Source organism: Dama dama, chromosome 29 (genome assembly GCF_033118175.1).
Source record: "Dama dama isolate Ldn47 chromosome 29, ASM3311817v1, whole genome shotgun sequence".
Lineage (NCBI taxonomy): Eukaryota > Metazoa > Chordata > Mammalia > Artiodactyla > Cervidae > Dama > Dama dama.
This window is the reverse complement of record NC_083709.1, coordinates 36,537,543-36,559,485: the sequence shown is the minus strand read 5'-3', so window position 1 is coordinate 36,559,485 and position 21,943 is coordinate 36,537,543. Positions and strand designations below refer to the sequence as shown.

The 21,943-nt window shown below is 39.9% G+C and overlaps 1 protein-coding gene across 13 annotated transcripts in view; it reads right to left on the bottom strand.

Moving 5' to 3' along the window:
- Nucleotides 1–21,943, bottom strand: part of BNC2 (basonuclin zinc finger protein 2) — a 463,421-nt gene that overhangs the window by 194,464 nt on the left and 247,014 nt on the right. The window contains exon 1 of one of the 13 annotated variants that reach the window (XM_061132579.1): nt 11,546–11,635. The exons of the other annotated variants lie outside the window; for them this stretch is intronic. The gene's annotated coding sequence lies outside the window, so the exon portion shown is untranslated. Of the gene's footprint in view, nt 1–11,545; nt 11,636–21,943 lie in introns of those variants that run through there. 13 annotated transcript variants of the gene reach the window in all.

Here is a 21,943-nt window from a genome sequence, read left to right as displayed (position 1 = left end):
TAGTACCACAATACGGATATCATATGGTGTGGTGGTGAGAGAGCGCGAAGTGGAGAAGGATTCAATACACCATTAACCACATCAGAAGGACATGTCCAGGGAAAGCACCTAATAATACAATCGAAGAAGGATATACTAAATCACAAACAGTCTCAATCACATTCATGGAGTGGCATTTGGGAGCCCTCTGCTTGTCAAATGGTTTTTGTGTCTGCTAGGTGCATGGCTATAATTAGACTCACTAAAAGTTGCAAAGAATGACCAATGAGCAACATCTTTCCTTAATATCCCCAGGGGGAAACTGAGGTTCCCAGCAACTTCTATATGAGGAGAAAAAGTAGGCTGCAATTACGAGACTGAAGGAGGAAGAGTCTTGTGAGAAACTAACAGAACACTTGGGTTTAGTCGCTCAGTCGTGTCCAACCCTTTGCTACCCCATGGACCGTAGCCTGCCAGGCACCTCTGTCCATGGCGATTCTCCAGGTAGACTACTAGAGTGGACTGCCATGCCCTCCTCCAGTGGACCTTCCCAATCCAGGGATTGAACCCAGGTCTCCCACATCGCAGGCAGATTCTTTATCACGTGAGCCACCAGGGAAGCTCATAACAGAACACTTAGAGGATGATAATCATCAGGGTTGTATGGGTCTGTGGCCTGAAACAGAGATAGGTATTGGTGAACAGTTGACTCAACAGATGACTGATGCTGAAGCTGAAACTCCAATACTTTGGCCACCTCATGCGAAGAGTTGACTCATTGGAAAAGACCCTGATGCTGGGAGGGATTGGGGCAGGAGGAGAAGGGGATGACAGAGGATGAGATGGCTGGATGGCATCACCGACTCGATGGACATGAGTTTGGGTAAACTCCAGGAGTTGGTGATGGACAGGGAGGCCTGGCGTGCCATGTGATTCATGGGGTCACAAAGAGTCAGACACGACTGAGCGACTGCACTGAACTGAACTGACCCAACAGAGTTTAAATGGAATTAATGAAGATGATACAATATGCACCTGAAAAAAGTTTCTACCTGCTTTTTTTTTTTTTTTAATGACTTACCTATGCTTGATTTTTAAGTAAATGGTACTTTAAGGAGGAACCTGTAAACTTTTTTTTTAATTAGCTCTTTTATACATAGTGTCAATAGTGTGTACATGTCAATCCAAATCTCCCAATTCTATCTGCTTTTCTATAGCCATCTACTCTGTGGTAGACTGCATACTCATTCTAATCCAAAAAAGCATTTCACCTTTCCTTGCCTCAGAGTTTGAGAACACCATCATCCAGAAGACCACAGTGCCTGATGTCTTCCCCAGGGCATATCACTGTGCACGTCCTTAAAATAATTAGTCCTGAGTGTATGCCCATTTTCAAGATGACATATGTGTAGCAGAGTCTGTTGCTGGCTGGCACTTAAGAGAGAGAGTTCATTTGTTGTGATAAAGCAAGGAGAAAGTGGCTGTCAGTTAGGTTGCCACTTGTGTCATACTTGTTAATGATGCAGCTCCTGTAATTACATTGTGGTTCTTTATATGAACTCAGGGAAAGCTTGCTTGGTTTTAGTATGAAAACAATTTATGAAATTATAGAAACAGACTGAACGCAGCAGTTCATTTGTTGAAGCAATTATCCAGATCCTTGTCAAAAAAAAAAAAAAAAAAAGTACAAGTGAGAGAAGGCTGTGATGTGCAAAAAATGTTTCTAATTCTATGCTCTAATATGTACAATATGTCTGTGGTTGTGCTGAATTATGTTAATAAACTGCAGCCGAAATATATTTGTCACAACACAAAGGAAAGGCGCTATCAATCGTCCTGCCAGATATTTTAAATTAGTCACCAAATGGCCCAGCCAGAGTTTCCTCGACAACCTGCTGATGAAGAGAAAGGCTCACTTGATGTTTTCCCAACGGAACCAGAAGGACTTTTCTAGTATTTGGAATTATTTGGAAAATAACTGTAAAGTGAGCTATGGCACAAATGCCATTTTTAAGTGACATTTAAAAATCCAACCCTGGACACCAATCTGATGTTATTTTTGACTGATTATCCATCAAAACACAAGTATCCAAGACAGACTCTAAGAAGAGGATTTGGGACACTGGTCTCTAGAAAGCTGAGGGAACAAACAGAGCAATCAAGCGATATGAAGGTTACTGCTTATATAAAACTGCATAAAAACCAAAAAATGTTTTTAAGGTTAAAAAAAAGTCATTTTCTACTCTATGCAGGCCAGAATTTTACAGCTTATTAGCATTTAGCCAATAAAGATTAAGTTGTAGAACAACATTGTAAAACTGTATTATCTAAGTTTCCCTAAGTGTGTTTATCAAATCTCTGGAATAATGACTATTAAGTTTAATTGTTAAAAGTTCTACCTGCAGAGCAAAGAAACAATTGTTGATTTAAATAAATATCTAGTTTTCACAAATTCTATACATGTAAATTTATCATATAAACATCTCCCAGTGAAATAATGGCTCAAGGAAAAAAAGTGACTTTTCCACACTAAAACAACCTAGCCTCTTTCTTATAACTCGAGCACAAAACTTCAATAAAAGCATACTACGGAAAGTTTCCTTTCATTTCTTTTAATTATTTTAATAGTCAATTTCCAGGAGGTGAAAAAGAGAGCAGGGATCTAACACTAAAATGAAGTGCTAGAAAACAGAAGCAAAAAAAAAAAAATTGAGCTCAAATTGTGAATTGTGCAAAGTGTTACACGCAATAAAAAATAAAATGTGGATGCCGTTCTTTCTCCTCACATCTGGAGATAGTTTACTATACCGATTTCCAGAAACCAAGCAATCGTCCAGCCTGACTAGCCCCTTTCATTCACAAATAAACAATTAATGGAACGGGCAACTAATTTTCCAAGTGTTCATATTCATTAGGCTGTTTCCTGAAATTAAGTATCAGCCTCATGATACAATACTGTACACATTAAACAGTCTCTCCCTCAGCCCCCCACTTCCTTGGCCATCTTTCTCACATCAGACTTAGAGAACGGGGCATCTGTATTTCTAGTCTCCTTCCTTACAATACACTAGCATCTGAATATTAAATTCCCTTAATTGTGCTGAGTTAGAAAGATAAAATATTAAAAATATGACGAGATCTCCTCACCAAATCCTAGCAAGAATTTCTATTCTCATGGTCCATTGATTCACTAATAATTATCAAACATCTACTATATGAAAAGCAGAATTCTAAACCTTGACTTGTAAAAGTAAATATGTCCTCGAGAAATTTACAACTAAGTAGGGAGATAAACCTGACCACAAATAACTATACTATAAAGGAGAATGTGATCAATGTGACAAGACAGGCATAAACAGAATGCTTTAGGGTTCAAGGGAGAGAGATATACTCCTTTTGAGGTAATGAGAGAAGGCTTAGTGAAGGAAGTGGTTTGCAAGATGGATAGGCTTTCAAGAGGATCGGGACTGGAAGGTCTTCAAGGTCAGAGACCATGTCTTGTTTTACTAGGCGTCCCCCACCCCACCCCCTCAACACACACACCTGGAGTACTGTGCTGGGCCATCAACACTATGAAAAAGCTAGCTATTTAGCTGAATTCAACAAGCAAACGTGGAAAAAGAAGGTCACCCAAGACGGACGAGCACTGACCGTGGCATGGGCTTATTCAAAGAACATGGGCGTTTTAGGAAAGAGAATACCTAGAAACATAAGTTTAGACAGGTGGGCTGAAAAATGGATTAAGTCCAAAATAAAACATAGCTAACAAATTTCATTTTAAATTTGTGAACCATGGGGAACACTGAGAATTTCCAAGCATATGAATAATATAATTAGTAGGGTCTTATATCTATTGTGCCAGTATAAGTATCTTTACTTAAATCTTGTGGACTTTTCCAATTTTTAAAACTATGTGCACACAAGGGAAGAAAAAATGTACTACGTTAAATAATTAGAAACCTATAAACTCTGTTAAGTTGACATTGTGCTTTGAAGGCCAAGAAAAGGTTGTATTACGGGTGTGCAACCCAGGAAAAAAATGCTCCTCTAAAGAATTTTTAAGTTGAAAAGGGAAAAAAAAAAAATCCAAGAGCAAGGTAGCCCCAAATCGATACTCAAAATCAATAGTGGCAGCAGGGTGTAGCTACCATCACTACAGGCTCCCCAGAATACAGTTTTATAGCAAAAACAATACCCATGGCTCTCCTGGAAAAGGAGGTGAGCGGTTATCTTTTGTTTCTCAATTCCTTGGGTACTGCTCAAGCCGTTTGCCTTGCTGCCTTCCATAACCTTCCACTAAGTGACAATGTGCAAATGTAAAGGGGGGTGCTCTGAGACCTCTCACTAGGATTTAGGGGCCCCTACATTTTGGATACCCAAACACCAATTCAGCTTTAAGTGAGTAATTCTTGGTAACCAGGACAGCAGACTATGATAATTCCCTGGGATTTCCCAGAAGGAATGGTGACAAGCAAGTGTGTCATCTGGACGTGTCATACAGAATTGCAAAATTTTCTGAGTTGTCTCAGATTTCAGACAGACTGTATTATTTTAAATAGTCTGGATGATATCATGTGACATTTGGCTGAACAAAAAAAGTAACAGCCACAAAAGGGAGAAGAGAGGACCTTATGAAAAATCGTCCTTAAAAAAGAAAGGATAGTGAAAGTAAGTCCAGATTTCTAGTGCATGTGCCCTCAGGGCCAATCCTAATGGAATAAGGCTCAAAACCAAATGACAACATGTCCTATAAAATAGTAGCAAAAAATAATGCTTGGAATTGAAGCTCAAATGTATCTGACTGCCACAAACTTCAAGGAGAAATACAACAGTAATGGGGAAGGAGTTGGTGCACCATGGGATTTCAAAGCATGAATGCCAACAAAACTGGTTGATCATTGGCCAAACCTTGGTAACCATTCCAGAATGCTAATGTGTAAATTTTTTAGTAGCAATGACAGTGTCTTACTAATCTCAGCATCCCAGTGCTAGCAGGGTGTCTAGTAGGCCATCAATATATGCAAGCTTTGGGACCAAATTCAGTTCAATATGATGGCTTTCATTTTAAAAAGCTAACAAAACCACTTGGAAAACTGTTTATTTCTTCCTGAAGGAAAAAATCCAAAGAACTCAACCAAATCAATACAAAGACTTTGCTATCATAGTTTGTGGAACTAAGAATGCATTTTTTCCAACTGGCGAGAAAAAGCCCTCTGTGGACACACCATGGTGCCCCCGGGCAGGCAACTTTTGCTGCTGGGCAAAAGGAAGATGCTTTCAAGAGTGAGGCTGCAACATGTTGAACCCATCATTACTGCCATAATTAATGAATGGTGGAACAGTTCATATGTAATGTAGCAAGTAAGTTAACCATTCTGTCTCACATATTCCTAAAGCTCACAGTCTCAGATCATTTCTCAAGCTATTGCATGCACCAGGCACTAAGTATATTTATGGAAATACAGTTGATCCCTGAACAACTTGGGGATGGGGCCACCTACCCTCAGCTCAGGGGAAAATCTGCATATCATGTCTAGCCAGCCCTCCGTATCCCTGGTTCTTCTGTATCTGTGGTTCCTTCATATCCATGGGTCTGCATCCATGGTGTCAAGCAATCACAGACTATGTAGCACTGTAGTATTTACCATTAAAAAAAAAAAAAATCCATGTATAAGTAGACATGTGCAGTTCAATCCTGTGTTGTTCAAGGGTCAACTGTCCTTTACATACATGAATTTAATCTTTCTGACAACTGAGTAAGATCGGTACTATTATCATCCCTATTTGACAGATAAGGAAATTAGAAGTCAAAGAGGTTAAATGACTTGACCAACACCTTATAGTGGGAAAAAGTGGAAATTAAAACCAAGTCTGAGTAACTCAATAGTCACATCTGTCCAACAGCAATACATCAGGACAACCCCAGTAAGGGTGGCAAATCTGGTGACTACGACTAGTTAATGATGGTCTCCATCACCATACTGTAACCTTGGGCACAAGTTTTAGTTTTCTTAAGTGGCTGTCCCTAGCATTGCACAGTATACTCTTTTCCTTTGATCTGAACCATTCTATCCTCATTGACATTTGGGCAAATACGATCACATTTCTGTGGAATCATACAATACATAGTTGCCACAGATAGTATGAAACCCAGTTATGTGAATTCCAACAGGTAGTTGTGAAAGGCTTAAATCACAATGTTGGCAAATGTGTAGGACTTATTCAGACAACCACACAGTGAATTTCAGAATGTGAAAATTAATACAGGGTCATGATGATCATTGATAAATGTAAATTTCAGGGTCTACCTTCAAGTCTCTTTTAATTGTGACACTACAATCAAAATGAGATACTTATTCCATAGCCAAAAAAGAAAGAAAGAGTAAGACATCTGGGTGTTCTGAGGACTAGTAAGTAAAACTTGCTAAAAAATAAAGAATTTTTAAAAAGAGTCTGCTTTTACCTACAATTGATAGTCAGGTATAGCTTCTTAGCAAGATGTAACTTGAGAGTTAATCATTTTGATTTTCAAAGATGCAACTAAAAACATAATTCTATGACAAATTATATGATGCTTCAGAAAGAAAGCATCACTCAAGGAAAGCAAAGCAGAACAATATGAAAAAGGATTACAAAACAGCTCTATGTTTAGATCCAAGTGGACTCCACTCAGCCCACATTCTCACCCGAGGGAATCCCCACAACAGCTCTTTATAGACAGATCCTTCAAACTTTACCTATGGATGAAGGGAAAAAATGTGAGGTTATCTATAGGAACCTCTGAGTACAAGGCACATAGGTATGGCATTTGTGGCAGGCATAAAGATTATTATTATAAAACTTGTCAGTGTTAATAAAGGGTAAGCTTCCTGGGGTAGGTTTCACTAATAATTCTCTGAAGGATCAGCATTTCACTACATCCAGTTTTATTTTATTACTCAAACATGTCCTCATACTTGTTATATTTCAGGCACTTTCGGGAAGTACACATTCACTCAGTCTTCACAGTTTGTTTAAGCTACAGGGGATGCAGGTATCATTATCTCCATTTCTCAAGTGAGGTACATGGGGCACAGAGACTTCTTATGCCCAAGAAGAAGGTCACAGTATCCAAGGCCACATAGCTAGTACAAATGGGAAAAACAGGATTCAAGCCTAAGCAGGTTGGCTCTGGAGCCCACGCTCCTTGTCACTGGGCCATGCTGCCCTTTCCCAGGAATGCTAGTAAAACCATGCCTCAACTAATCTCTAAGATTAGTTACGTGTCATTCTACAGTGACCAAGGGCAATTCCAGAGCTAAGATATGCACCCTTTCAGACTGGCAGGCTTACTAGGAATCCAATCGATCACCCCCAACCCCATACTTAAGTGCAGTACTACACTATCAGTAAGGCCAGTGCCTTGGGGACTGTTGTGACCAAGCCCTCCCTGCCACATGACTTCTGAGATGGCTGGGGGGCTGCTGACCTGGCTGCACTGTCTCTGTGGTTTAAACCACACCATCTGACTGCCTTGTTCTCTGAGCTGCGGCAGGTCTAAAAATGCTCAGATTGCATTAAGCAACTTCTCTGCTCTTTGGCCAGATTCAAGCTGTAGAGTTATTCTATGTGAATTTAGTTCATCCTCTTAAGAGTACAGAGAAGGTTTTCTTTGAGATGAACTTTTTCATGATCAAAGCTTGTTCCTGGGATGACCCAGGTGGAGGAAAGCTACGAGGGACACAGCAGTGTACTTGAGACACTACATCTGACATAATGTTTTACAGAACACAGACAGAAGGAAAGGTCTGTAGATTTCAATTTCAAAGAGGAGGAGGAGAAGAAGTATTTCACATCACAGTACTAAGAAACCCCAGGATTAGAGGGTCTACAAATTCTTAACAACAGCAAAACAGATCAGGTTGGAGAGAAAAGTGAGAACATGGGGTGGAGAAAGGATAGATATGACTTCCTTCCACAAGAACCTTGACTGTTCAGTTCTTAAGCTAGGTGTTCTCAGAAAGCCAGTGAAATCTGGCTGGTCCTCTGTGGGGCCCCAATAAAATGCTTTCCAGAGTCAACAGCTGACCAGTCATGAGGGTGGAGAGCAGAAGGAGTTGCAGGTTCCCATGGTCCTGGAAGTTCTGAAGAAAGAGGTATTCTTTCAAAACTCAACTGACTTTCCAAAAAGAAAAAATGGAGAATGATCCATCCCCAAAAATGTTCATCTACTGACACTGTAACAAGTTTAGCTGAGTCACCAAATTTCCCAACTTTTTAGAAGTGAAGCAATTTTTAAAACTTTTTATTGAACATGTACTAAGTGTCAGGCGCGAAGATCGCTCAAACAAGAAATCTTATCTTCAAAGGTCAATAAACTGTGGGCTCAGAAGGAGAGAGGGGAGGAGAATAATGCAAGGGAATGACAAAAATTCAAAGGGAAGAGAGGCTCTGGTTGAGGGGAATGATGAAACAAAACTTCCTAGTTAAAATATTCACAGAAAAATAAATATGTACACCATCCGTCCTCCTTCCAAGTACATGAGAGGAGAGAAGGGAGCAAGGAGAAAATTCAGCCCTAACATGATGCCTTAGAAAAACAAGAAAAGTTTTCTTAAAACAAAACAAAACCCTTTTGGCACACCAAGCTCCCTGTGACTGCAGGGTGAAAACTGTAACATAAAAACCTAGTCCATAAGTGCCAGAGGAAAAGAAACTTTCCCCAAATAACAAAATAAAAATAAACCTTCAGTTAAAATAATATATTACACACTGATGTAAACTGAAATGCTCTTGTCCATGGGTTGAGCTTATGAAACCCTTAAACATGAGCATGTAACACTAACAAACTATTTGACATTATTATTTGGGTTCAAAGACTCTCTTTCTCTAAATGTTTATAGCACCATACCAGTTATTTCAACTGAGCTGACACAATGAATTTCAAATGATCTAATACTTTTGACTTACCAGCGGATTAGCACATGATTACCCTGAGTAAAAGGATTATTATTACTGCTGCTCTAAGATATTAACACTTTCTGTAACACACTCTAAAGACGCTGTATAGATCACTAAAAAACGTGACAAAATACATGGGGGAGAGGGGATTTTTTTTTTTTTTTTAATGGAAGGTGATAAGTGTTCCTGTCTTATATAGTTCTCTTGCTTAATATAAGGTGGGCCTCCCAATGGTAGAATTGGCATTTTGCATGACAGCTTCAGTGGCATGCAAGTCACAAATAAGTCCAGGATTCAACGCACTCAGGACATTAAGCCACATGTGGCTTTCTTCCCATGATGATCAGGCTCCAAACAAAAACCCCCACTTTGTAATAGACAACTAATTCTCATGTAATGAATGACAGAACACAGTGTTAATGTACTTAACAAGAGAGAACTAAATTCAATGAAGCTTGACGCCATTTATATGAAAAAGGGTTACATTTGTAGACAGAGCCAAAGGAAGAGGGGAATAATTCTGAATTAAACAGTGCAGCTTCTGCTTTGATTCAGGCCTCTCACTGGAAATAAAAATCATGCCTAAGATATGACCCTGAAAACTGGCAGCAGCAAACACCGCTAACTGCCACCATATTAAACTCTAACCCTCACAGATAAAGAGGTAACAGCTAAAGGACTTTGCTCAGAGCTTCTACTGCCCAAAGCGCCATTTCTTCAGAGCCAAATTTCTGGTTCATTAAAACACTTCTTTTCTTTACCAAACTCCATGATATGCAATTCAGTGGCACCAAACAGTCACAGAAAATTCAGATAATCCCAATGATGTCTTATTATCTACTGAATCTTGTGGGTTCATCATCAAAACAAAAGTTGAGAAAGTAAGCATGTGACACAAAATAAGGATGTTGGAAAGATAAACTTAGGTGGCTCTTTGAAAGGTTTTAATGTTACATTTACCCTTCTCTAACAAAGACATACAGAGGCGTCCTAGGGACACAGATTATGTAGAAGTGTGGGTGTGGATAGGTATAACTGTCACAACAAAAGATTTTTAATAGCCTATGACTAACATAATGCCAACTCTCCTCTTTTAAGCAAGTGCAGAAAATAGATTTTAAGGTACATTAAAAGAACACAGCATATGAACCATGCCGATCAAGCACCCATGTTCTGAAAACAGTTGATGAATTGTTATAAGTACATGAGAGAAAATTTTCATTCCTCGAGTGGGTTTACAGCGAGAACACTGATCTCCATAGCATGCTCCCTGTAGCTGGTGATATGACTTATTTCTGTAGGATGCTCTTCCACATGTGGAGGTAACAGGACCTAGGGCGGCTACACCTTCAGGCAGGGAAGCCTTGCTAGCCCCTTCTCTCCCCTATCGGCAGTGTTATCTGGTTCTGTTGTTGTCACAGGGCCAGGGAATGAAGCTTTTCCAGAAAACTTACCCAAGATCAAACTGTGCCTGGTGACAGCAATGTCCAGGCCATAAGTAATGTTCAAAGGATTCAACAATGCCTGTGACTGATCATGCTTTCTCCCTTGCCATCACCTGCTGATTTTGTCCAGGTGTTTTATGGCTATCTTGAGAATCTGGAGAACAGACAGAGGGAAGACATTGCCAATTTCTTTTGTCTGAGATTGTGAATTCCTCACACAGATGGTGGACAGCCTCAGCTCAGGGCAGCACCAGACTGTACTACCTTCAACCTCCAAGAGGGGAAGCAGAGGGAGGCACAATTGTCCCCCCATTCCAGCACTGCCTGTGTGTGTGTGGTTAGAAAACTGGGACACTGTGGCTTCCCATGGGAAACAGTAAAGAAGAAAGAAAGTCAATGAGTTATCTTGAAAACATTTACTTGCTTGAGGTTCTGCTAAGCATTGACCAAGCAGTTAAAAATGCTGACCAGAGGGGTGATACCTGAACAAATGTGCTTCTATCAGAGACTCTGCACCCCAAGTTTCAGTTACTTTTTCATGTGCATATCTAGAGTCATCAGCTCTCCTAAGCTAACCAAAATAGGGACTGGAAAAATCCCAGTCAAGCCTTTAGAAGCTATTATGTTGCTGTCAGGGGGCTTCCCAGGTGGTTCAGTGGTAAAGAATCCACTTGCCAATGCAGGAGACTTGGGTTCGATCCCTGGATCGAGGAAATCCCCTGGAGTAGGAAATAGCAACCCACTCCAGTATTTTTGCCTGGGAAATCCATGGACAGAGGAGTCCATGGGTTGCAAAGAGTTTGACACAACTGAGCATGCATACACACTGCTATCACAGCTGGAAAGAAAACTGGATTGGTGTTGAAACCAATGCTTACACGGTAGCCACTAGCTACACGTGGATGCTGAGCACTTGAATCATGGTTAGTCCAGGTTGAGATGTGCTGTGCATGCAAAAGAGATGCTGGATTCTGGACTCCATGTGGAAAAAAGACTGTAAAATACTGATAAATATTCACAATGATTACATATTTTTATACCTATTTATTACATGGGAATTATAACTTTGACACATTGGGTTAAATAATGTATTATTCAAATTGACTTCACCTGTTTCTTTATACTTGCAATGTGGCTACTAGAAAATCTTAAATCATAACATTGCTTATCTGGCTACTTACTGGACAATACTGGTCTACACAAGAGGACTCTGGTCCTTTTCAGTCAGCTGCTGGTTACTTGACCATGGTCTGCTGGGTTAACTTTCTGAGCTGCATCATTTTCAAATGAGAGGAATAAAAATCAAGAATGTATCAATACCTCCAAAGTTGTACACCTCTAAAATTATAAACTTTTCAGATTATCATTCCTAAAACCCATGGTTATTTTCATTCAGGCCTGCTGTAAAGCAGCAGTGGCAAATAACAACAGGGCAACAGGTTTTCTTCATTATTCAATTAATTTAAGAAATGACAGCTGACTGCTGGTTTTAACTAAAGCTTTTCAGGATGGTGGGTAGACTGTTTTAATGTATTAACTTATTAATGTAAAATTTATTCATCATATGAATTCCATCAGTGACTAACAACACACCATGATATATAAAATAAAGAATGCGTAGGCCCTGGATGAATATGGGTTTATAAAGCAGAGAAGTGAGTGGCTTGTTTTAGGATTTCAAGCTCAATGTCATGGGTACATCTGACTGCAATTCATTTGGTAAGTAGGCTACTAAGGCAGACATCCTTTACAGAAACCTCAGAAAAGCTTTAGTGATTTCTTCACTTAATCAGAGGGAGTGTATCTTCCATTATAATGTGCATTTGATCCCTCTTGGAGGCACAATTTTTGGTGCAAGAGTTGCACAGGTTCCATCAGTTATGCCTAACTTTGTGATAATTCCTGAAACACCTCCTCATACAGCTCTTGGGTGGCCAGGCCCAGAGAGGATATTTTTAGGAGCCTGCTGTTCCCACAAGTTGTACTGTTTGTGCTAAGTGACCGTAACAGGGCTAAGGATGAAGTATCTAAAGAACAACAATTCAGGTGACACTTTAAATACTTAATTACACACTATTATTTACTCCCTATTAAGGAACGATGGAGGACTTTAAGTTCCTTGATAGGAACAAACATTTTATTTTACAGATTAAGTTGAGAATTTGATCAGTGTGCTGCCTGGAGTGGAGAAAGGAAATGGAAAACAGGAAGAGATTAAATGCAGGACAGAAATCCAGTATCTGTTTAATACATGTATTTTTAACCCAAATGATGGTGAAACTAAACTCTACATCCTGGCATACTCAACACCATGCTAGAGTATGTGACTGTGTGTGTGTAAAATACACCTACACGCACACAGCCCGCATTTATGGATATATTCCATTGGGTGAGATAGAAAGAAAAGTCAGGTCAGCCACAAGAAATGGAAAGTGTAACTTACAGGACTCAGGAGTCAGGAACTAGGAGTCAGAAGACTGTACCAGATTGAGTTACTTCTTGGCATGATGAGTTTAAAATTCAAACATAAGTGAGAAAAGAGCTACAAATGAATTCTGCCATACTCTATGCCTCCAGTGGGAGGAAAGCATGGAATGTGGGACCTTCTGAAAGACATCCAAGATCAAAGTAAAGAGCACTGGCAGATAGGTGAAAGCTGAGGAGCCTGGAGACAAAGCCATTCAAATGGCTTAAGCCACCAGGCTCTGCACAGCACTTCAGCGGACACATAGCCAGCGTTACAGTCTGAACTATAGCTGATACTAAGAATCTAACTTATATGCAAGCAAAACATTAAATTATTTGGTTTTAGCATTGTTCTTAATGTATAACAGATAAACATTAAATTGGGGTGGGATTAATTTACAGGTTCCCTCTGCTTGGCTAAAACCAGATGTACATGGGTCAAAGTGTGAATGGTTCTTACCAGAAGCTTTGAGAAATTCAAAGTAAGTCCAGTTTTGAGCTCTGTCAGTAACAGGCAAGGTGAAAAGGATTCAGTGAAAAGCAAAGCAAGAAACAGGATGGGGTGTTACCTTATAAAAATGGATTACTTAGTGTTTCTGTATGTACTTTTGTTCAATGCTTCTTAAAACAAATATACAGCATGATTTGCTTAAACATTCAATTTGGAAATCATATGGATTTCCAATGATCATTTCATTCAATATTAAGTTGGATGAGTCTTACCTAGCAATTTCATAAGATACACCAAATTTTTTTAAAAACAGTTTACAATGCCCCGAGTTATAACTCTTAACTGCCTTGTTAGAAAGAAATAATCTTATTCCTTCACAGCAAAAAAACTTTCAGAAACCACTCAAACATTCTTGCCCTGTGAATGTTTGGGAATGGTCTCTTCATGTGTTATTAATAATCCAGACGAAGTATTCATATTAATGGGCACACAATGAGTATTCAGCTGCATGGAGCCTCATACCACAGGGCTATCAAAACCAAAACTCACCTTTACTTGTACTTGCCTGACATACGCTAGCAGAGTGACCTGACTGTCCCAAACTTTTTGTGACTTACGGGGTTATATAAATGCTCACTGTGGCAACACAGGCACACAAAAAAATACTTGTCATTTTAAAGAGAGAGGCAAGAAAAAGTGCTCACGCAACATAAAAGTTAATTTTACATTAGTGTCATTAATATTACACTCACTGTCACAGCCAAATAAACCTTGCGCTGTAAAAGCAAATCAGGTCACTCAAGCTGCATTCTGCTAAGAAAGCCAAAACCTACCATGCATGGCTCATGTGGACACTCTTCCTCAATGGCTTCTATTGTCCCTGGTCAACTTTTCAGTCCTCCTTTTCCATGCCCTGAATCCCTCATGGGTACAAAGCTACATTCGTGGCATTAAAAACAAAAACTTGAAGGGATGGTTCCAAGTATTCCAAATAGAAACTACACTTTGTTTTCTTAAAGTCACGGTTATTTCCCCCAGTTTATCTGGGCATTTAAGTTTTTTCTTTAAATCCAACAAATATTTCTCTAAAGAAAGATCTTTATGTGGCTGAAATTAGACTGCACATAAGATAGTTTTTCAAGGCCAGCAAGCACTTCCTAACCAAATCCCCCACTTCCTTTGCTAGCTAAACATAACTCCTTTCAATGTGTACATCCTTTAAAAAGTGAGCAGGGCGCACCTCACATGTAATAGCAGGCAGCTGGGAAGCCAATTGGTGCAGTCTGAGCGCACAGTTTAGAAAGCAGCTCTTTAACATTCAATAACTAAGTGGTAATTGGGCACAGAAACATAAACTGTCAAACTGAATCAAAACCCCTCTGCTTTTCAGAGTATTATTTGTAAGATTATACTAGAATTAAATTTGAACATGCATCCACCCTATGCATTCAGTCAAATTATAAAACAAGGGAAAAAAATTGCTGTGCTTTTCTTTGGATAAAATTAATGTCAGCTTTGTGTCCTTAAGCCAGACCCGATCGGGAAATGAAATATGTTTAGTCCTGAAATAGTTGTGGTAATTCAATCCCGGCGCTCTCCTTATTTTCTTGATGACAAAGAAAAACTCCCAACTGGCAGGGCCACCTGCACTGATTACTCCTCCATCCACACCCACAGAATATGAAAATGAGCCAATGATCATTAACCTTAATTTCTTCTAACATAAACCTCGGCTCTTTTTCAGTCCTGCTACTCAGGGAACTCCCCTGAGATAAAGGAGGGGGTGGGGAGGCAGAAGGAAACAGGGAGTGGAAGCTCAGAGCAAAGGGGGTGGAAACAAATGAAAAATGGAATCCACTGGCTTTTAAAGAACTGCACAGCTGGCTTATTAAACTTCATACAGCAAAGATGTTACAAAGATAAAGAGACTGTGAGGCATCACCACTCTCTGGTTAGTGGGACACTTTCCTGTCCAGCCCTCCCCTCTTCTGAGCCAGAAATAAGAAAGGATGCTTCCTTCCCCACCCTCTCACCCTGCCTGCACCTCACTCCTCTGCCCAGACCTCACTCTGTAAAGACAGAGAGCAATAAAAGATGGGTCTGGACAGCAGGAATGCAGGTGTGGCTTGGAGATAGCCAGAATGAGGACCAAAGGGCCTGTTCAACCAGGAGAGGGATTTCCAAGGTGAGCACTTCAAATACAGTGTTGAATGCATCACGCGTCCTGGTCATTCACATTCAAGTATCACCAACTGGAATCATTTTAATTCAAGCTGTGTGGGGCTAGATCCCATTGGCATTACATCATCTTCTAATGGATGAGGAGCTAGATGGGGTCCTAAAAAGAAACACAACCAGGAGGGGAACGGGAAAATCTCCGAAACAAGAGTCTCTACTGCACAGATGTGTAGACTGAAAATTACCCGGGTTGCCTACAGACCTAAGCAGATTGCTGGAGAAAGATGAGAAGACCATGAATACGAAGAACATATCAACATGTCAACATAGAGAACTCTCTGCACAGCATTCCTGAAGCTGGAAAAAAACCAAACTTTAAAAATCACTACATTGCTAAATGCAAGCAAAAAATTTTTAAAACATGGTTCTTTTTTCCATTAGAAAACTTGAATGCAAAGGCAAATAAATGCCAAAAAAGAAAAGTACAGCTGTATTAGGTACAAGTTTATTACAAGATGTTTGTTGTCTACCCAACACAGGTGGACAGAGAACAACCTTGATTATACAGTGATCTCCTCGTTATTTCAGATCTCAAATCAAGTGGAGGAGCCAGGAGGAGGGTGAGGCAGAAAGGCAGGGAAAACAAACCAAAACAAAACCCTGGCTGTAGTTTGGTCCTGGATTCCACAGCGCGATTGAAAATAAAACCTGGATCCAGGTTGCTCGGTGTTCACTGCCTCCTGACTTAGCCTGCCAACTGCACACATATACCCTTCCTTCTTCTTCCTCTCTCCTGCGCACCCGCAAGTTTCCATCGGGTGACCAAAGGTCAAGAGTCCTCTCTGGAAGTGAGGACAGAGTGTTGAAGTATGCGGGGCCATGAGACATCTTAAGAGGAGATGTTCTAGCTTGTGACCCGGCGGTGAGCTGAGAGAGCAGGGCTTTTAATAGAGCAGCACTTTTGCACACTCCCAGCCTGGTTAATTTAATACCTGCCGCTTGTTTACCAAACAGCGCGGGCATGTCTCCGTGTCGGTAAGTTCCCAGTGACAGTGAGGCGACTGGATCCAGGCATGGAACAGATGCACCTTTTTCCGCTCTGTTAAACCGCGTCACAGACTACAGCCCCTGAGCGCATTCCTTTATTTACGCTGCAGCCAGCTGAGCTAATTGTCAGAGACAGCCCTGGTTCTAATTCTGCAGAGTCCAGCAACTACAAGAGTGTGAGTGCTGAGGCATAAACGGTGCAAAACTCTCGGAAATGGGAGCAGCTTGAAACGGTCTGAGGGTACAGGAGTAATCTGCCAAAATTTGTTTACCCAGAGAGACTGCAATAATGTCACCTATCTCCACAGGAGGTGATGGGGGGTGGGAACGCAGGAAAAGCATCCCTAGTGTTTAAAGAAAAGAGAGGAAAGCAAATATTAAAAGAAATACCTATGGAAAGGGAACACAGGCCAAGCAGAGATGGCATTCATTTTCCAAAGAATAGGGTCAGGATGGGGCAGTTGCACAATATTCACAAGCTCACAGACTACCTGATTATAGGCTGGTGTTCAATGCAGCTCACACCGATGGTTCTGCAAGATACAACACGGATCATTTCAGATACTGTGATGTGAACCCATTAATGACACCAAAAGAGCCCCATGTCCAGCCAGCCAGTCAACTGCAGCCTGCCTGATCACAAGTAGACAAAGGAACTCCATCAATTGTTCTCCTCACACCCTGCTGTACTCGGAGTGGTTCCTCTTAGCTGGAATACCACACTCATATTTTATCGGTAGCAGGAGTTCACTCCAGTTAAAGCTCTTCACCCGTCATGGGTATTTTTCTGCAAATGAATGTCTTTTACTTGCATGACTTCTCTTCGTATTGTAATTTGGGGTTTAAACGGATCATCATACTTTACAGAAAAGAAAAAGAGCAAAAGAGCTCCGTGTTGATAATTTTTACTACTTAGGACTAAATGACCTCAACTGAGGAAGAAAAAATTAAGTCATTTGTCTTATGAGGTACAGAGGACATTTTATGGTGTACAATTTAGCTAATAATGGGTTGGGGCCAATGCTTAACAAGTCACATGTTTCCATTGTCCCTTCACCCCCTGCTTATGTTTTTACCACATCCTAACAAAAACATGACCAGAACTGGTGAAAAACATACGGTTCCAACTAATGAATCACATACTTTCCCGCAAGTACAGTAAGTACTACCAGCTGTGTGACAGTCTCGCTCTGGCAGTGGAACCAGCATAGAACAAGCCGGCCCATCTGAAAGCAGCTGCACTAAAAAAACCACAAGCAATAGAAGTGTGTCTGCCTTCTCAGGGCGGCTTTGTCTCTCTGCTCTGTCCTCAGGATGTGCCAGCCATCTTGTCTGGAGAAAGTTTTGGGAAATTCAGAGGTAGAGAGAAGACCCACAAATTCAAAGAACTTCAGCTTTTTCAAAAGTGTTGTCACTGTGTCAAGTGGAATGCCTCCAGAGGATGATAAAAGGAATGCGTCTCTTTCCCACATCCACCCACCCATGTGCCTCTTTGGGGACCTGCCTTAGACTAAAGATTGCGTCTATCCATGGATCTAAGAACGGGAGGTGAGAGAGACAGGAACTGCCCCAGATCAGCGTAGGACAGACGGGCTCAAGAACAAACCCACACGAAACACACACATCGGACAATTCGCAGATAATCAACTCATGCCACGAGCTACTACAAAAATTCAAACCTGCCGTTTATACAACAATAAGCTTCGTTTGTAACCACAGAGCATTCTGAAAAAAAATTCCCTGGCAAGCCCCAGATATTTTTACACAAACGCACTTTTCCTTTCTGTGAAACAACATTCAAATGGATAAACATTACTGTTAAAGGGAAAGAAAGTCCAGCAGCATTAGTCCAAAATGTAAGTGGAAATGGTAGGATTTTTTTTTTAACCTTTAGAGCATGTGAAGGCAATAGCTAATAAAATTTTACGAACATTATTAAGTGAACAGTGGCTTTTATGCAGTGTCTAAGAACCATCTCATCAGGTTTTCTCTGAGAAAAAGACTTAAGAGTTGTCATTCTTGGCTTTGCCAAAGTCTCAATCAGGGGGAAAAAATAGTGAAATTACTTTTTGTTTGGAAAAGCATTTTAAATATAAGGAAGTCACATGTAAGGACTAACAGGGAAGGTCTGCCTTTGATATTTCCCTTTATTGCTTAATTTAGCCAAACACATTGCTCTAATGGCTTATGTTGTCAAGATGCTTCATTCAGCAAAAACCTCACCCCAAAGTCATATTCACAAGCCTTTTCTGTTTCTACCACAGTTCTATGATCATTTTTTTTTAATGAAGCTATTATCAATATGATACCTAAAGAAGGGCCAGAAGATTCACTCCATGAACACAGGAAACCTTGACTCTCGTGGTTTGAATGCTTCCTAAGTGAATTTTGCTGTGAGTGTTTGGGTGCGTTCAGGGTTGGGCTGGTCAAAGGCAAGTGCTTGGGGTCAGTCCTGAAGTCACGTCCATCCCTGTGGTTGGACCAAGTCAGGCAGATGGGACAGGGCTGAGACCACTGACAGCACAGCGGAAAGAGCAAATGACAGACTTAGAGTCAAGTACAAAGAATAAGACTTCAAATGTTCACTAAAACATGGATTTGAAAAATAATATACTGATAAATAAGGCACAGTATTTAAATAAAAAATAATAACAAGTCTGCAGCACTTAGTCCATATCAAATAAAGAACATTCTCTAACCAAAACTGGATTATGAAATTACAGAGTGAAGAAAGAACTGATACAGTTCAACCCAAATTATGGCAAAACTACTAAAAAATCATTAAAAACCACAGTAATTAATTTCACAGCTGGAAAATTACAATAGACTAATAATCAAAAATGCAGTTTATGAAGCAGTACACACAGGATAACCCTATTTTTATTTTTGAAATGAACACAAGAAAAAGAAGAGGTAAGAAAATATTCTAAAATTATTAACACCTCTGTGGACAGTACCATTGGTAAAGCAAATGGTTTTATTAATAGTTAAGTTCCATTTCCTAAATTTTATTTAGCATATATAAATTACACGTGAAAAAAGTAAGTTTACAGGGGTTCCCCCCGTGTGATAAATTTGATTTTTAAGAACTCTAGTAACTAGATTTCTAGTCTTGACTAGTAATTATACTACAAAGCTTAAGTATTATGAAAAATGTTGAGCTTTTCTCAAAAACAAAAAATTGAATTACTTTAATTCTTTTAAAAACTACATTTAAAATTTGTTTCTCTATTTTTTCTTTTTTTGTAAAACAGGAAGACTAGTATTGAATTTACTTATGTTTGTTTAGTTGCTACACCATGTCCAGCTCTTTTTCAACCCCATGGACTGTGGACCGCCAGGCTGCTCTGTCCTTGGGATTTCCCAGGTAAGAACACTGGAGTGGGTTGCCATTTCATTCTCCAGAATTTACTTATGCCTTTCCCCAATTTCTGAAAAGTGTACTCTCAGAAGGTAAGCTACAACCTAGCCTTTGTTAACTCAAACTTATAAAATTAATAAACCTAGATCTAAATCTTCACCTTTCTAATCAGAATACTATTTCTCAATGGCACTTGTAATTGCCAAAGTACTCCCATAAAATGGAAGTCCATGCCCACCCACCCCTGAAACGCCATTCTTTCCATACATGGTTGCAGCTCTCACAGAACACAATCCAGGGCCCTTGGTTATGTGTGATACTGTAACGGGATGAACTCAACAGAACAGATCTGTAAAATATGCTTACCCAGGTTTAAACATGGCAGAAATAACTAGATTAACAACAGTACTCTTATAATAAAGGACTTAGAACCAAACCCAGTAACTGGATTTATTGTTAAAGACACATTCCAAGTTTTTCATTCATTCTCTGAATTCTGAGAGGGCTGGCATGGACACTCGCTTGGCAAGTATTGACCAATGATCATGGCTGAGCGTTGTGTCCATGTTCAGGTTGGAACAAAAGGCTGCTAAAAATTTCTTGATGTCAGAAAAGGCCTACTTCAGGAGAAAATATAAAAGATTTCAACATACTGTATAGACGAGTAGCAGAAATCCACAGTGAACACTTTAGGAACGAGAAGAGTGGCACTCACTCACTGGGGTTTTGAGAAGACTTCAGGAAAAAAGTAGAAAACTGTAACCTGAAAACATACATGCACCCCAACGTTTACTGAAGCACTGTTTATAGTAAATAAGTTGTGGAAGCAAACTAAATGTCCATCAACACAAGAATGGATAATGATGTGGAGTACTAGCCATAAAAAACAATGAAACAATGTCATTTGCAGCAACATGGATAGACCTAGAGATTATCACATTAAGTGAAGTCAGGCAGAGAAAGATAAATATCACATGATATCACTTTTAAGTGGAATCTAAAAAAATGATACAAATGAACTGATTTACAAAACAGAAATAGAGTCACAGGCTTCAAAACAAAGTTCTGGTTACCAAGGGGATAAATGAGGATTCTGGGATTTACCTATACATACACACTATTATACATAAAACAGATAAGCAACAACGACCGACTGTATAGCACAGGAAACGGTATTCAATATTCTGTATTAACCTACATGGGAAAAGAATATGAGAAAGAGTGAATATATGTATACGTATAACTGAATCACTTCATGTACACCTGAAGCTCACAGAGCACTGTAAATCAACCATATGCCAATACAAGGTGAAAACAGAATTATAAACAAGTTTAGCAGCCAGCCATGAAGGATGAGAAAAGGGAAGAAAGAGGGTCAATGTAGGGGAAAGCTGGACAATGAGAAATAGCACAGGATCAGAGAAGGCCAAGCTGATCTGTGCTGCTGGGGCAGGAAGACTGAGGCATGAACAGGCAAGAGTGGCGGCGGAACAAGGCGGCAGGGTCCAACCACAGCAGATCTTGTCTGTCCCTTTGAAGAGCTTCTGAGTTCCCATCTTCTAAACAAACAGTGAGAACCGCTGCAGCTCCTAGCGCCATTCCCCATGAGTCAGACCTAACTCTGTCATCTTGCAGGAGGGAGACTTCAATAAAGCAACATTTTGCATGTGCCAGGCACTGTTTCAGGCACCGGAAACTCTGGAATAAACAGCCCTGCTTCTTGTCTCTCAAGCAATTCATTTCCCTAGATACCTCATTCACTAATAATTTCTTGAAAAGAAAAAGAAATAAATAAAACTGTCATGGCCCTCTATGTCTTTCAGAGGCTGAAAGACAAGAAGGACTAATGTAGCAAAAATAAATAAATAATCTGCATATGTAAAAGCACAATATTCCCAAATCATTTTGCTGATCTCATTCAGCCAAACTGATAAAATCATAATTAAAGAGAACAATTTGTCAAGTCGCTACTAATGGCAGATGTTAGCATATTGGGCCAACCAAACCTTGGGAAATTTACTCTCTTGCTAAGGTTAATAGGTATAATACTTGGCATAAACCACAACACAACATACA